This window comes from Crocodylus porosus, unplaced genomic scaffold (genome assembly GCF_001723895.1).
Source record: "Crocodylus porosus isolate Cpor-Errol unplaced genomic scaffold, CroPor_comp1, whole genome shotgun sequence".
Taxonomy (NCBI): domain Eukaryota; kingdom Metazoa; phylum Chordata; order Crocodylia; family Crocodylidae; genus Crocodylus; species Crocodylus porosus.
This window is the reverse complement of record NW_017728906.1, coordinates 26,699,249-26,713,365: the sequence shown is the minus strand read 5'-3', so window position 1 is coordinate 26,713,365 and position 14,117 is coordinate 26,699,249.

Sequence of the window (14,117 nt, the reverse complement as noted above, 5' to 3'; positions counted from 1 at the left end):
TGGATGCTTATCTTGCTGGGATCCTATGACCCCAGCTGACTTCCTGCCCTTTGGGCAGGGGGCTGGACTCGATCTCCCGAGGTCCCTTCCAGCCCTAATGTCTATGAAATCTATGAAATCTTTTAGCAATGCTATTTAAATAACCATAAGACTAGTATCAAAGATGAAAACAAAATAAAACCAAACAAAACCCATATATACATACAACTGTCCAGCTTGATAATTCTGCATGAAAAGTTTTTATCTTTAGGAATAAGATCAAATATTTGGATGCTGGACTAAAATAAACTGAATTGTTTTGGTCTCTGAATGCTTTTGATCTTTTCTGCTCAAATATCTCAGAATTAAAACAAGAAGCAGGACCAATGTTCTGTATTTACTGTAAACATTTTGAATTTACTGTACTCAATGAGGCTGGGTTTACAAACTTACCTATGTTGAAATGATAACTAATAGTTTACATAATCAGTTAAGCAGAAGTCTTTCTTGTCTATCTAGAACTATTTATAATTTGACTTAGTCTTTCATGCTACAAGATTATATACAAAGTCGGCTGAATGTACCTGTTAATCATTCTGCATGTTTCAATATGAATATTTCAAGTAGCTACATTCTTTTCTAATAGTATTGTATAGTTATCACTCTCCAGTCAATTTTCCAGCAGCTCAGTTTTCATGCCCTGTTTGTTATTCAAGTTCCTCTTCTATTCTTTTTTTTGTTTCTATTGAACTTGCTAGTATGGATTGTTTAAAATTCAGAGGAAAAATTACAAATTGGAAAGAAATGTAAAGGAAAACTAGTGGTTCTTTGAGCTTGGAATAAGTAGAGTCTTCTTCAAGAACACTTCTTTAAGTAGTGACAGAGGAAAGAAATACAGAAGAAATAGTGTAAATGAGTTAAAGAAAATTAGTTGAACGCAATTGTTCTTCCCAACCAAGAACATCACAGTGAAGCTCAATAAGTACCATCCTCTCAAAAGCCTTTTTTTTTGTGTGTGTGAAAAAAGATAAGAGAGACAGAAACTTTTCCTAGACAGTAACATCCTGATAATATAATGGTAACAAACCTGGTTCACTTCCTCTTTCTAGATGCTTGCCAGAATTCACATACTTAATCCTTCTACTTTTTCTTCATTTGATATGAATAGCTAGAAACAGTGGGCATTGTCCCTGGGCACAGGACTCTTAAGGGCACACAGCAGGTGCCCAACTCATTTCTGGCCTGCAGTCTGCAGCAATGGCCTGCAGTCTGATCATAGCACCATTTGCCCACAACCAATGTACTAGCTCCAGCATGGCTCTTAGAGCCCTTCACTGGTTTTGGAAGGTTTTCAGTTTTATTTCTTTATGAGTAGTGAAAACAAATAGAAATGTAGTAAAAAGATTTTTGATGTAATTTCTACCTCTTCATTGAAATAAAGTACTGATCAGTACATGAAAGTACTCATCAGTTAGAAAATAAACATTTTGAATGTTAATCTCTTACCTTTTGAGCACTTAAATTATGGTAATTCCTGGATTTCAGCTGCAACAAAAAACAGACAGATATCACATTAAAAATGGTGTATGTAGTCTGACACAGCTGCATGTGAAGATTAGCCTAAACAAACTTTGTAAGTTTTACACAGGTTCCCAAAGTTATTACACAGATCTTCTCTGCACAGATCATTAGGACCTTTACAGTAATGGGCACTGTGTAGATGGACCCTTGTAACAATGCAATTCATCCAACAATGCATAACCGCTTGTTTAAATGGAGCCCCACTGAAGTCAGTGAATCACCTCCTGGGTACAAGAGCTGTAAGACCAATTGTGGTTTAAGAAACAGAGTTTGCCCCTGGGACAAAAACTACAGAGAGGTGGTTGGCATGCAGTTTCAAGAGTGGGAGGAAGAGAGAGTGCATGGGTTCTGAGAGCAAGGGTAAGAAGGACATGGGTTCAAGAGCGGAGTCCAGTTGGCCAGTGGGGTTCAGGGGCCATGGTTTCCAAAAGGAGGGAGGCAGAAGTCTTACCCATGCCAGGACTTGTAGATAGTTTCAGCTGAGCTGCTGCCACCTTCACACATGCTGTTATTCTTAAAGCCGCAGCAGTCAGGAACTGTTTTGGAGTTCCCAGCATGACACTGTAGCTGGGACACGAACTCCGTGGGACTGAGGAGTAATTCTGGCATCCCTCCTAACTTGGTGTGTGGGGTGGATGCCTCTCTTGTCCACTGCTAGTTATGCTACTAAAGACCATATCCCATGTAAATCTATGGTAACAAACCATAAAATTCAGCGAATCACATAAAACTCAAATTAGGAAAAAAATGGTGGCCAGGTATTTTATGCAAGGAGGCAGATTAAGCTACCTGAAAAACTGACACAAAAAGCTCCACACGCAATTCTGTGCATTTAGTATTAACCATAATAAAACAAACATTTGAAATGTTGGGAATTTATACTGAATCAATATGTCTAAGGGATCCAAATTCCAAAAAAAATTAATAAATAAAACTGACCATAACAATGTTTTATTTGGATAGTGATAAACAAAACAAAATGCTATTTTTCATGATTAGCTTTGTGTAGACTTAAAAACATAAATGCAAATGTATACAAAGGTTAAGCAATATATAATGCAACATTAATGTTTTGCAGACAAAAATGTCACAAAAATTATGAAAAGGTGAATCAAAATGTTTTGATATTATTGAAGAATGTTAAAATAATTCATCTTGATTTTCCCATTTAACACGTTCACCAAAATTGCCACATTCCTGAAAAACATTCTGAAATTACATTATTTGACAGAAAACAGTACCACTAAAAATTCTGCATAGATGAATGATAGTTGTGGTGGATGAATAATTAGTTTTGCTGTAGCCAGAATGCATGCATTGTAGATGACTATTTGCTTTTTTATATAGAAAATCAGTTTTTGAAGCATGTTTCTCATTCCTTTAGTTAACAAACATTTCCTAGCATTTCATGGTAACAAACTTGGTTCACTTTCTCCTTCTGGATGCTTGCCAGAATTTCATGCTAGGAAAAGGGGGAAAACTTTAAAGTGATGGAGAATGAGGTATTGGCAAACACCCTGGTGGAGAAAGAGGGAAATGAACTAAAATAAAAATCAGTTATTTTCCTTGCCCTTTCCTTCATTGTTATATTGTGAGGGGGAAAAAATATTCTCCAAACTGTTACCCTGGTAAATTGAAACAATCAATAAATTAACCAGTATCTACTAGTATGTAGCATTGTTTACAAGGTTTGTAAGGTCATTACAACTATAATTGTTTTACATTCCAAATGGTTTTCTGATTACAAAGCTCTTCACTGAGTGGCTAGAAAACAGTCATTATCTTTGGCAAGGGATCAGCTGTTCTGGGATGTGTCCCAAGCATAGCTATCAGCTTAATTGATCTCTATAGATGATACCAGGGCTGGGTTGTCTCGCTGGGTTAAGCTACTGCCATTTCTGGGATTCATGGGCATTAATTTGTGGGACAACAGTCACAGGTGACATGCCCCAACCTTTGGCATGTGTTTGCAAGCTGGAGAACCACCATGGAGGGGCAGACCCAGATGTGAACCCTGAGTCACGATATGTATGCTGCAGGATTCCCTTTAAAGGAGTTACTGTGGCGCTCAATACATTAACATATATCCTCCAATTAAGGCATCACAAACTAAAGCTATATTTGGCACCATTTTTGGGTACTTGGAACTTGATGAGGGGTGAAGTTATCCATTTGCTAGCAACTTTTGCCACCATCAAAAATGTTATGGTAACCCAAGGGCGATGTCTGTTTGTACCCATAAAATCATGTTCTGTCTGTACATCTTCTACTGTCCCTTATTCTAAATAGCTAATACACAAGGTAAATCTTGTCAAACATCTGTGAAAGAAGAAAAATTAGCATCATAAGATCTCATAGCTAGTGTAAAATATTGCTTAATACTTCATTGGCTCTGTAATGGCCAACATTCAACATAAATGCTATAGTTGTAATATGTGAAGTGGAGAAACTATGCAAGAATATCTATGGGCTTCTGTACATTGAGAAAATGATCTCTGCAGCAGTCCACTCAACAGGACTATATAAAAACAAGAATAATGTCCAGGAATAATGGCAGATAAATGCCTCATGAGCTGTAGATAATAGGAAGGGAAGATAATTCTTTCCTTCCAGTCTGATATTCATGTTATGGAGGTAGAGGTTGTGATAAGGCAATACTTAGTTTTGTTTTTAAAGCATAGATTCAACCATTTTTACGTTAATAGTACAACATATTTTCTGCAAATTATAGTACTTTGAGTAGATACTAAGATGTCTAAGAATTTACAAATACATTCATCGAGAGATACCGTTAATTTTAAGAAATGTTCCACGCTTTATCTACTTTTTAAAATTCAACTATTTCTTTAATGGCATAATGCAAATACTTTACATTTTCTACTTAATTTAAAATTCACAGAGAGATAATTGATATACAATAAAAGCTTTGTTATCCAGCATGAGTAGGGTGAGGGGGGTGCTGGTTATCTACAAATTTCAGTTCTCAGAGTTATACCAGTCCCAGCCCACAGTGGTAGTCTGCACTGCCCCACACACAGCACTTTCCCCTCACCCTACCCTTTCCACCGCAGATTTTCCTGCCTGGTGGGTGTGCACATGTGCTTAGTCCCTGTCTCTCCCCAATTTTTTTTTTCCTCCCTCCACCTATGCAGATGTCAACTAGTAGGGCTCCTGACAGCTCCTCTATTGGCAGCATCACTAACTAATGTAAACAACAGAAATACTTGATGTGCATGCCAGATTGACTCCACATAGCCTCTGGTTGCTAAAGTGAGGCTTTGTATTGGGGTATATTAGAAATTCTGGTTAATAGAGTATTCTGGTTAGTAAAATGCCAGTTAACACACATTTTACTGTATTTTAAAATCATTATTAATGCTCATTTTGAGCCATTATTTATAACTAAGAAAGTTCTCTCAGCAGCAGCTGAAGAAGTTTTCTATTTCAGAGACCTCCACAAAGAATTCCTCTCATTCAAAAATGTTGCCTTTTCATATCAACATTGGTCTCTTGCTTCATTCTTTTACTCAGCTCTCTTTTCTGCCTCCTGATCACACAGGGGAAATATGGTTGTTCCTGATGGAAGTGAAGCTGAAAAGCAGTGGCCCTTTTGAGAAGTACATTGCAATGGAGTGAAAGTTTTAAACAAAAGTGTAAAAAGCCAAGAGTTGTACCTGACACTGGGGCAACTAATTCAATTCATCATAATATGGTACTGAAGGTTATTCTCTCCCCCCCCCCCGACTAGTTTAAGGCTTTTCCTGGTACAATGCATTAGGTAAGATAGTGAGGGCTAAAAAGACAATTCTTCAAGATACACTCCTCTTCCTTGAAGGAAGCTTAATTTAAAGAAATGGTTTTTTTTACTATTAACAAATACACATATTTATTTGCGAGATTTTAAAGATGCAATTTTCACTGGCATCGAAATGTTCCAAAACCATTATTTTTCATAAATAAGTCAAAGAAACTGACCAGAATTCAGTATAAACAGACCATAAAACAAGATTGCACTTTCCCAATACTGTATTGGGTGCAGATTACTCCCAAGTAAGAATATACATTGGAACTGAATGGATATTGTAATATGCATTACTTTTACATCTAAATAGTTACAAGGAAATTAAAACCTCAGTGTGTACACATCTTTCAGAACTCATCAAGAACAAATTGCTTTTTTGAAAGAGCTTACCATGCTGCTAGAATTATCCCTTTCTGAAACCAACCATTTCATCTTTAATAAAGGTATCTGTCACCAGATCCTTGTAAGTTACTGTTCATTAGATAAATTAATTAGAACATACAAGCTGTGAGATCTGTTGGACTGTCCTTGTTATATTTTTACAGTTGTTACAGAGGGTCTCCCTAAAGTCTGTTTAGGAAAATTAAAGATTCTGAAAACACTTTTACTCTTGAAGACAAGCAACTATTCTCTCCTCTGAGAGGTTCTGTAATATGACAGAAAATCTAAAGTATAATAAGAAAAAATATATCTATAAATCCTAATAGAAATATAGATTTACTGTGAGTAATGCCCTTCAAAAATCTAATTAATCAGAATCTAGGACACTACATTAAAATTTAACAGCTGCATGTGGCTTTACCTTCTGACACTCATTATTGTTTTAAATATATAGCTTTAGACAGGCACATTGCTTTGCAAAATGTATTAAACAGCTACAGTGTTTGCTACTTTCTACAGCTGAGAGCTAAGCAGGAAGGCTTCATCCATGTAAGATATTGTACACAAGTTGAAATACACAAAAGCAATATATGAGATGGAAACATTTTGGACTTACACGGAGCATCCACAAGAAATGACATTTGTACCCTATATAACCAACCAGGCCTATTTTCATTTATAATTTGCCAGTCAGACCTGAATCTGTAAGGCATGAAACTGAAGATACACTAGTCCTGTCAGCTTCTCGTTGATTACTCAATTGCTTGAAGTTATGTATGCACCTGAATGTCATGTATAGTGAATACCTTGGACATACTGGTAAAAGTTTGTTGAACTCTGGCTTTCATGTGAGAGCAAATACCTGATAAGTAATCTCTGACTAATTTGTGTACAAGTCACAATCCATGCCATTTTCCCCATCTGTGATTTTCTTTTGAAAGCTCCCATGGTCAGCCCTATCATATTGGAGTCAATAAGTGTATTATGTCTAATACAATAGGAACAGAATTATGCCAACTGAGAGCAAGCACAAGAATACCATTTTCCTGCTAATATCCTATTAGACCTATAAAGGACTGTGCTTTGCTCTTGAAGTTAAAGACTTTATACTCCATTACTGTCTTAGCTTTTATTTTAAAACTAGATTCAACTTGCTTGGTGCCAAATGCAAATCAAGAATAAACCTATCCCTAATAATATGTGTTAGTAGTAATTTTTTATGTTCCCAACTCTTGGTCATGGATATTCAAGTTATTAATCCTAAATTGTCTTTAAAATGTGGTGGCAGTTTCCAACATTTTTTTAGCCTTTGGAAAATGGTTTATTTTAATTTTTTAGCAGCAGCTGATCCAAGCTTTTCAGTGTCTACAATTTTTTTAATGTCTCAGGCATGACAGCTTGCAAGATAATGTTTCTAATAATTAGGACTTAGCATAACAAGAGAAGCTTTTATGGTCTATTAATTTTAAAATAATTAATGATTTTTTTTTTTTTTGGTACTTCCATGTATTTGATTCAGTCAGAAATGAAAGCCAGCTATGTCTGCTCTATTTACTTGGCTGACACATCAAGATGTGGCATGCCACAAATTGTTGCATCAATCTTCTAATATAATACACTGCATGACTCAATGTGATATGACATGACTATTAAGAACCAGATGTGAGGCTTCATAACATGGTAAGTCAACCTGGGAAATTTGAAGTGACAGTTCTTCTACTATTCTCATTAAAGAACCCATTTTTGAGAAGTAATGGCCTCTCATAATGCAAGAATTCTGGAAAGCTCTAGCACTGCAAGCTTCCTCATGGTAATGAATTTCTGAGGGCCTTGTTACAAGGTAATTTTAGACAGCTCCTGGAGCTCTTAACACCTGAATTGTCTACACATTAACACCTGAAACTAGTTTTAAGCACTCATTAGGTGGCTCAAAGTTCCACCACTCTAGGGCAGGATTATCTCTGATCCATGCTCCCTAGCTCATTTTACACCAAGGTGTAGCAACTCTAGGCTACACCTAGATATTAGAAAAAATTATAGTAGATATAGACATATATTAGGACTGTGTGAAATTTCGACGGTTGTTTTGTTTCAAAGCTGTTTTAACATGTTTCAAGCTCAAAATAGCAAAATAGAAATGAAACAAAAGGCTTCAAAAGACTTTTGAAATGAAATGAGGGCACTCAAAACATTTTGAAACTTTCAAAAATGTTTTCATTTTCAAAGCTGGGCTTACTGCAGTTAAACAGAAACTAAGGAGAAGGAGGGGGAAGACAGGGGAAGCACCGCTCTCTGATATTGACATCTAGCTCCCTGTTGGATTCCCTAGCTCTCTGATCATTTCCCCAGCTCTTCCTGGGGGGCGCGGGCCTCCAATCTGCATGCGGGGTTTCAGCAGGCTGCTGCTGTGGCTGGGGAAATCAAACCAGGAACTGGGGGAACGTGCAGGTCCCTCAATATTTCTTCAGTTTCCACTTGGACTCCCCAGCTCCCTGATCTTTCACCCAGCTCTTCCTGGGGGGCATCAGGAGGCCTGGTGCTGCTGCTGGCCCCCACCAGCAGTGCCAGTATGCTGTCATCCCGCGTGCAGATCCGGGGGCCCGTGCCCCCTCAAGGAGGGATGTGCCAGACTCCTTCGGGGAGGCATGGGTCCTCAGATCTGTGCATGGGATGACACCAAGCTGCTGCTGCCAGCTGGATCTGGAGCTGGGCGCAGCCCATGCCAAGCACCAGGAAGCCTGTGTTGTCGCTGGCCACAGCCAACAGTGGCAGCATGCTGGCATCTTACATGCATATCCAGGGACCTGTGACCCCTACAAGGGCTGCAGGGCTGTGCCAGTCTCCTCCCAGGGGGCACAGGCCCCCAGATCACTGTGCAGGATCTCAGCATGCTGCCACTGCTGGCTGGGGCCAGTGGCAGCACCAAACTTCCTGGCATCATCCTGCACACACATCTGTGGGCCAGTGCCCCCAGGGGGAGTCTGGCATGGCCCTTCAGGCCCCTGGATCTGCAAATGGGATGATAGCAGGCTGCTGCTGCCAAAAAGTGATACTAGTTTTGCTTTGAACAATGTGGGGTACAGTTTCCCAGAAACCCTGGTACCTATCTCCTTGACACTTGGCAGAGTTTATGCCTTCATACAGGGCTACCATCCCTGCAATTTCCATCGAAATCAGGCAGGCAATGACAAAGTTATAGGCATTTTCATGTTTCCCCCATTATAGCCTATGGGGCAAACATCTAAATGGGTCAAAAAAGTGAAACAGTTTCGAAAAAATGAAACAGAATAGTGCTTTGAACGGAAATGAAATGACAAATCAAAATGAAAAACTGTGCCTTCAAAATGGCGAAATGGAAGTCAAAACAAAATGGTGCTGTTTTGCAGAGCCCTAATTTATATCTATTTATATATAGATATATATCTATACATCTATCTTTCTCTATGTATACATATATAGAGAGAAAGATTATATATAGAGAGAGATACATATATTTAAAAAAAAGGACAGAAATATTTCATCCAGTATCTTAGTAAAGAATGGAAATATGGGGCAAAATGAGTCATACTTAATTGTTGAGTTATGAAACAGAATGTTCAAGCAAAGTTTGTAGTTAATGAGATTAATCCTGGTAGAAGCATGCTGGATAATTAGGGCGTGATATATAAATACCTTTCATTTTCTTTGCCTATAATATAAAAGTGACATCTTCTGAATCAAGCAAATAGGAAAAAACACAATTCTTAAAGTAAGGTCAAATGGTTTTATGAAGTTTCAAAATAAGTAAAATTCATTACTTTTACTAAGAAATTCAAGTAATGAGATCATATTTTAACAAGACTACTATCCTGAAGGGTGTTGAGAAATATGACCTTTTTGCTTTTGCTGATAAAGTGCTTTTGATGTCACTCTTAATGATACAAAAATGGGGTTTAGAATGCAGTAGTTCTCTTAACTCTTTGTTTTCTTTGTGTAGGAAATCACTCATGTTGACAGAAAGTGAGATAGAAAAGTCTTCAGATTAGATTGTCAGGGTTTTAAGAAATTAGTTCCAAATTTGATTTGCCTAATATGTATTATACTTATAAATAATGTTGTTGATATCTTCCTCTTTTTGAATCATATGAAAGGAAAAAAAACGTGTTCATAATGGGTCATAACAAAATAAAAACCTTTAACTTTTTCTTTTGTCTTTATGTTAGCTGCTAAATTTAAATGTTTAAGTACAATCCAGTGGAGATTGAAACAATTAGTAAAAGCCATCTATTGAACTAGAAATAAGGAAATGTTCCATGCATGCATAACTAACCAAAACACAGAGTGGTTAGGGGGCTAACACAAACATATAATGGTTAGGGGGCTGGTGCGCGTATTGTATAAGAAGAACTGGGTGTATTTAGTCTAGAAAAGAGAAGGAGTATTTAATAGCAGCCTTCAACTTTCTGAAGGGTGGTTCTAAAGAGGATGGAGCTAGACTGACAACACGAATAACTTACTACATTATTGCTGCAATGCATATCACTCAAATGTACACACACCTATAGCACAGCAGAGAAGCTGGGCATTCATTGCAGTGTCTGCCAAAAACAAAACAAAATACAACCAAACAAACAAAAACTAGTGCCCATCAAGCACAAAGTGTTCAAGACCTAGATGCTGCTGATGAAGGAGCACTAAGGTTACATTGTAACTCCACTTCAGGGGGCCTTTTAATAGGGTACCAAAACATAGCTGAACAAAATGAACTTTGCTTTTACATTGCCAGGGATAAATTCATAAATTAAATTTAGCATTTTCTGCAATTAGTATTGAGAGAACCATATTGTTTGTATAACAAATGTTTCTAATAAGAGATCAATTCCATCCTAAACAGAAGGGAGAAATAGGATGCAGGAGCAGAGGCAAAAATAATTCAGCATGAAGTGGACAATAAACTTGGGTGTGATCAAAGAAGAGTCAAATTCCTAAGGCTGGCATGCTTCTCCTCAAGCCAGCCCCATTTCAGTTCTGCACAAAGGAGAACTGCAGTTCTATCACCTTTGACTGGAAGTTCAGATCATTACCTCTCCACTTGGTTCAGTCTATTACAGATGTAATGCTTGCAAAAAGAGAGACAGCCACTGATATTAACTATACTGAGGCTCCCTCAGATAAACTTATGAAGGGAACAGTAAGTTATTTCAAGCTATCAAAATACATTTTTCTTTCACCTTATCACAGAAACATGACACCGGTACAGTAAGTAGAGATCTACAGGTCTCAGAAAATCTGGACTAGAACACTAGCTAAAAGGCCAGGTATCCTGGTTTTCTCTGATTACACTATATATACATACATGTACATATATACATACACACATATACATGTACACAAACACACACATTTCCTCTGATTTAAAAAAGTTGCCAATTTTCAGATATAAAAAAGCTACCCAAAATCCACATTTTTCCATGATATATATATCCGCAGTTTTCCATGATTAAAATGAAATGCCACATACACACACACACACACACACACACACACACACATTATATATGGCATATGATATACGTGGCATTTCATTTTAATCATAGAAAACTGTGGAGTTGAGGTAATTTTTTTTAAAATTGTGGATTTTTTTAAATCAAAGAAAACCAGGATCCTTGCTAGGGTAAAGCTGCATCTTGCACTTAGACTGTACTAAATCTATGGAATGTTTAATGGTGTAAAAGTTAGAATGTACTGTGAACAGTCACATATTAAGAGTTAATATTACTTCTTGCCTCCACAGTCTGACTTGCTGTTAGAGGGCTGGTAAGCTGGGGCATGGCTAGAAGCAAGAAAACCTGATATCAGTTCCTGCTAGCAGGGGGAAGATGTGTTTCCTGGGATGTTGGAGGACTGCACATTTCTCATTTTATCTCTATGGAACAGACTGAAGTTACCCTAACAAGCTATGCAGCACGGTCCAGAATTTAGACCACTTGAGGCAAGTGTTACTTTGAGACACTCAGTAAGCACTTAGCACAAGTTAACAAGTTTTAACTTGCATAAACTAACATCAAGTGACTGTAATGATGGCTTAATGAAACCTACCTTGGAAGTCATCATACCCAAAGAGCAAGTCATTTTTTGGGCCAACAAAAGCTGCTGTGATCAGGTATTAGCAGTGACCAGTCTTATTGGGTGCATCCAGATGAGTGTAGGTGAGTTTGTTTCCCTGGGGTCAAGGAGCAGTGGCACATCTTGTGCTGCTACAACTTGTCCCCCAAGAAAACCTGTGCCACAGGCACTCTGGTGCATGACAGGTTACCTTGGCTAGGGTACTAGAGGCTGAGGTCAGCAACTGTGCTGGCTCCAGGAGACTTACCTAGAAACCTGGGGGCCTCCCAGGGTTGCAGCTGTGGTAGGAAGTTTGGCTGGCAGCCAGAGCATGGCTTCAGCTAGTCAAGCTCTGGTTTGGGGCAGTGTGCATTGCCACCATATTTGCCACCCACCCCACTTTTTTGAACAGCCCCTGTTTGAGCCATCTAAAGTATTTTGTTTAGCATATTAAACTAAACATTTGTAGGTGAAAGCTTACCTATCATCTTCACCCAGGCTTCAATAATCCACACACTCATGCCTGCCATTTGTAAAATCTCTCACCATGAAGCAATTCCTGGAGTTTTGGGTCGCACTTTCTCATGTTCATTTTAGGTATAGAATACAACAAGTGAACACACACAAAAACATTATGAAACAAACAAAAAAAATGGTTGCAGCACAGTCAAAGGGACTTTCCCCAGATGTTATTTTGGATTTTATTTGTTGGAGAAACAGCTGACAAACATGTGATTTGTTAAACTAAAAGACCTACCTTCTATTACTTTCTTTTAAATTAAATGTGAAGAACAGTTTGTAAAGTATTGCAAAACATCTACGATACTTAAATGAAATCAAAAATCAGTTTGACCTTAACTGTTGCCCCCATTAAGATTCATTGAATAGAATAGCTATGCATGTGTAGGCCTGAGAGCTAAAGAGCTTAGAAGGATGAAATTCTCTGATCCTTCTAAAAAGGAGGAAGCCAAATCTATTCAGCATCTTCTACATTAATTAGAATGTTCCTTAGCTGTGTAATTCAAGAATCAATTTTTTTTTAAATTTTATCATAGAATCACAGAATCATAGAAAATTAGGATTTAAAGAGACCTCAGGAGGTCGTCTAGTACAACCCCCTGCTCAAAGTAGGACCATCCCCAACTAGATCATCCCAGCCAAAGGCTTAAAAACCTCCAAGGATGGGAAGTTCACAACCTCTCTGGGTAACTCGTTCCAGTGTTTTTCTACCCTCCTGAGAACGTTTTTCCTTATATCTATAATAAATCTCCCTTGCTTCAACTTGAGACTATTGCTCCTTGTTCTGCCATCTGCCACCATTGAGAACAGTCTAGCTTCATCCTGTTTGGAACAACCCTTCAGGAAGTTGAGGGCTGCTAGTAAATCCTCCTTCAGTCTTCTCTTCTCTAGACTAAATAAGCCCAGTTCACTTAGCCTCTTCTCATACATTAAGTGCACCAGCCCCCTAACCATTTTTAGGGCTATCTCCAACTTGTTTACATCCTTTCAGTAGTGGAGGGGTGGGAGTGTGTGTGCAAAACTGAACACAATATTCTAGATGTGGCCTCACCAGTGCTGAAGAGAGGGGAATAATTAGTTCTCTTGCTCTGCTAGCAGCTCTCTTACTAATGCAGCCCAGCATGCTGTTAGCTTTCTTTGCAACAAGGGCATACTGTTGGCTCATATCCAGCATATTGTCCACCTCAAACCCAAGGTCCTTTTCTGCAAAGCTGCTGCCTAACCAGTCAGTCCCCATCCTGTAGCATTGAATGGGAACGTCCCATTGTAAGTGCAGGACTTTGTATTTGTCCGTATTGAACTCCATGACATATTTCTTGGTCCAATCCTCCATTTTGTCAAGGTCTACCTGAATCCTAGCCCTACCCTCCAGCAGACTTACTACTTCCTCTAGCCTGGTGTCATCTGCAAACTTGCTGAAGGTGCACTACGTCCCATGTTCTAGGTTACTGACAAAAATATGAACAAAGCTGGCCCCAGGACTAAAGCTTGAGGCACTCCACTTGATGCTGGCTCCCAATAAGTCAAGTCATTGACAACTACCCTCTGAGCCTGATAATCAGGGATGATAAAAATAATCCCCAATTTTTGGATTGAAAAATGTAACCCAAAATCCACATTTTTTCCCGTGGTTAAAATGAAACACCATTTCATATATGGATGGCAACTTGGGCAGTAGTGACCATGAGATGATTGGATGGCAACTTGGACAGCAGTGACCATGAGATGATTGGATGGCAACTTGGACAGCAGTGACCATGAGATGATTGGA